Source organism: Hylobates moloch, unplaced genomic scaffold, assembly GCF_009828535.3.
Source record: "Hylobates moloch isolate HMO894 unplaced genomic scaffold, HMol_V3 SCAFFOLD_13, whole genome shotgun sequence".
Lineage (NCBI taxonomy): Eukaryota > Metazoa > Chordata > Mammalia > Primates > Hylobatidae > Hylobates > Hylobates moloch.
The window spans coordinates 81,273,654-81,277,145 of NW_026652288.1; the positions used below are offsets into that span (position 1 = coordinate 81,273,654).

Consider the following 3,492-nt stretch of genomic DNA (forward strand, 5'->3'; position numbering starts at 1 on the left):
GCCCTTACCCAAATGGAGAATTTTTTAAACTACTGATGCCAAGGCCCCACTCCAGACTGATTAAATCAGCAGGTCTGTCCTATGCATGCTGATGTATTTGGCTGAGGTCATGATGTCTGCATCTTATTTTCCAAAGCGTTGTGTGTGTATTTATATTTCTATATCTGTCTATCTAAATGTTACTATGTATATAAATATGTGTATTGTACTGTTATTCCACATTTTCTATATGTTTGACATTTTTCAAAATAAAGATTGAGAAAAAATGATGAGTATCTCCAGGATTGGCTGGGTCATCTGTCTTCACAAAGTTTCTGTGTGGCGCTCCTGTCCAGAGCTGGCGAGATCGAGGGGACTTACCATTTGACACACTGCTTTGACTCTGACTCCCCTAGGAGACTGTCCTATCCTGAGGACAGGGGCTTCATGTGCCTCAGAACTTTGCATTCCCCTATTCCCCAGCCCTAGAATGTGCCTGGCATATAGTGGGCATTGAATACATATTTGATGAGCCTAACCAAAAGGAAGTTACATTCAGGGCAGATAGGTGAACATGTATTTACTATTCTTTCAATCGATCAATCAATCAATCAATCTTTTGTCACTTATGGAGTGCCTATTGTTTCATGCATGTTTTAGGCACAATGGATCATCTAATGATCTAATGAAGGACAGGGTTTCTCACTCTTGGCCGTATGGAGATTTTGGCCCAGATAATTCTTTGTTGTAGGGGGCTGTCCTGCGCGTTGTGGATGCTTAGCAGCATTTTTTATCTTTGCCCACTAGATGATAGTAGCGACATATCTCCAACCTCACAAGTTGTGTTAATCAAAACTTTCTCCAGACATTGCCAAATGTCCTCTGGGAGCAAAATTTTAACCTCCGGTTAAAAAGCACCGATCTGTAAGACAGCCTGCCTTTAAAAAATCTGAACAGTAATGAAGGAAATGGATATATATATATATACGTGTGTGTGTGTGTGCGTGTGTGTGTGCAATGAAAGATAAGATGTGTGAAGGACAGTAATGTATCAGAATGTTGTGAAGCATAAGAAGAGAAAAAGTTAATTCCTTTTGGGGGCATTTGGGAAGACATTATTGTAAGCACTGGGTTTGGGTTCTAGTAGCTTTGTGGATGGGGAGCTCTTTCAATGTAATTTCCTTTCCTAAGCTTCTGCCAGCTTACATCTATACAGCCTGTGGTCACCCTTGTCGTCTTCCGAATATTGTTTCTTAGATGAAGAAACTGAATCCGAGTGAGTTTGGATTACTTGAGGTAAGAGGTGGTTTACAACACAGGCCTTGGAACCAGACTGCCTGGCTTGGAATCCTAGCTCTATCAATTTCCAGTCGTGAGCTTAGGGCTTGTGATTCAATCTCTTAACACCTCAGTGTCCACATACGGAAAATGGAGCTAATAATAGCTTCTATCATCTCATAGAGTTTTAGTCAGAAATTTACATGTGTCAAATGTTTAGAACAGCACCTGGCCTCCATATATACATAAAAAACTATGGAAGTGTTTGCTACTATCACTATTGTTACCAGAGCCATCAGCAACTTGATGGCTGAGGTGAAGTGATAAATTGGATCTGCAGTCTCCTGGCCCAGGGTTTTCTCCACTGCAAAGTCTTTTTGCTATTTGAGCAAAAAGAAATCAGTGATGGCTCAGTTGGCACCACTGGGAAAGGCAGATCCCATGAGCACCATTCTCTGTTTAAACTTCACCATCCAATAGAAATATCATGCAAGTCACGTATAGATTTTCTAGTAGCCACATATAAAAAGAAAAATGGATGAAATTAATTTTAGTAATACATTTTGTTTTAGCCCAATATATAAAAATATTAGCATTTCAATATGTAATCAATAAAAATTATTAATGAGATATTTACATTGTTTTTTTCCATACTAAGTCTTGGAATCCAGAGTGTACATATACAGCATATCTCAAGGAGCCACTTTTCAAGTGCTCAATAGGTGCATGTGGCTTGTGGCTACCATATTGGAGCGTACAGATTTTCTAAACACTGCAAAGGGCTTTCACGGTGGCCGGACATTGATATTATTTCTGACTATGCCTAGGGGATGACAAATCAGAGCAAATAGTAAAAGTCTTCTTGAGTTTTTTGCGGGACACTGAATCTTCTTCTCCTTCTCCTTCTTCTCCATTTTTGAGAAAGCCAGCTGACTATTACTTGGGGGCAGGCGGTTCACAAGCTCTTTGTGGGGCGGTTCTGCTTCCTCTTCACCATCACAGGCTTCTGGCTGCGCGGGACGGCGCTGGCCTTGCTGATGGCAGCCATGGCAGGTCAGGGCGGTACTTGTTCTTGCGGATCATGTGTCTGATGCTGCTGAGTTTGGCTCGAGCGTTCTTGTTGATGATGGTCCGCACGTAGGAGGTGGCAGGCGTCCGCTGGCCGGATCTCCGCTTCATGGCCACCAGAACACCTTTGCCATGGGCTGCCGGCTCCACGCCCACAGTCTTGGAGTGAATCAGCCCGTTGTAGCGGAAGGAGTTGCGGGCCTTCAAGTTATTGCGCTCGGTGCTGTAAGTCTGTTTATTCTTCTTGATCAGGAAACCGGAGCAGTTCCGCACGACCGTCTACTGCAGATGCGCAGACATGGCGGCAGCTCCTCTCACAGCGAACGCCGGAGACGGAAGGAGCTGGATACTCTTCTTGCTTGTTCCTATCCCAACTTCATCAAAATAAGGCGAATTCTTTTTTTTTTAAATGGTAGGAGTTCATTCATTAGCCTTTCCAACCTTGATTTAACTTAAGTACAGCTTTCAGTAAATCATGACAAAACAGCTCCAGATGCCACCCCTCATCATTCAGAGGCGCATACGTAACCTCTGTAAGCCCGGAGCTCCTGCTTACCTGCCAGATGAAGCCTTGCCACCTCTTTCCATGGCAAGCCTGGAGCCTCCTGCCATGACTCTTCTGTGGTGACCTCAGATTGCCTCCTAGGACCTCCTGAGTGAGCCAGCATCATCTGCTCCTCTACTACTCCAGGACTGGGGAAGGGGATGGAGGCTGAGAACAATTAGCGACCTGTCTGAGGCCAGGCAGAAATTTGTCACCACTGATGGAACACAAGCTGGCAGACCCTGGGTATCCTCTTTAAAATGCTCTGCAGTGCAAGCATTGCACACTCCCGGCATTTTTGTAAGGGCAGTGTCCAGGACAATAGTAAAGAAATTCTTATCGTGCTTACTGTGAGTCACCGCAGCCCACTGAGGCTGCTGGTCTTATTAATCCCACTTTACAGATGAGGAAATTGAGATCTGGAGAAGTACATGGCCTGCGTAAGGTCACACAGGTGTTAAGAGGCAAAGAGGAGTCAAACCCAGAGTCTGAGTGCCTCCTTGTGCCACAGTGAACCCTTCAGACTTGGGTTGGGCCACCAGCCTTTGCTTCTCAGTGAGAAACGTAGGCTCCAGGAAGATAGGGTTTCTGTGCTTTTGTTCCGTGCTCTGTCCTCACCACCT

General features: G+C 44.5%; 1 pseudogene; it reads right to left on the reverse strand.

Moving 5' to 3' along the window:
* Positions 1-2,212: 2,212 nt before the first annotated feature.
* Positions 2,213-2,625, reverse strand: LOC116480102 (large ribosomal subunit protein eL28-like; annotated as a pseudogene).
* Between the last annotated feature and the right edge of the window lie 867 nt (positions 2,626-3,492).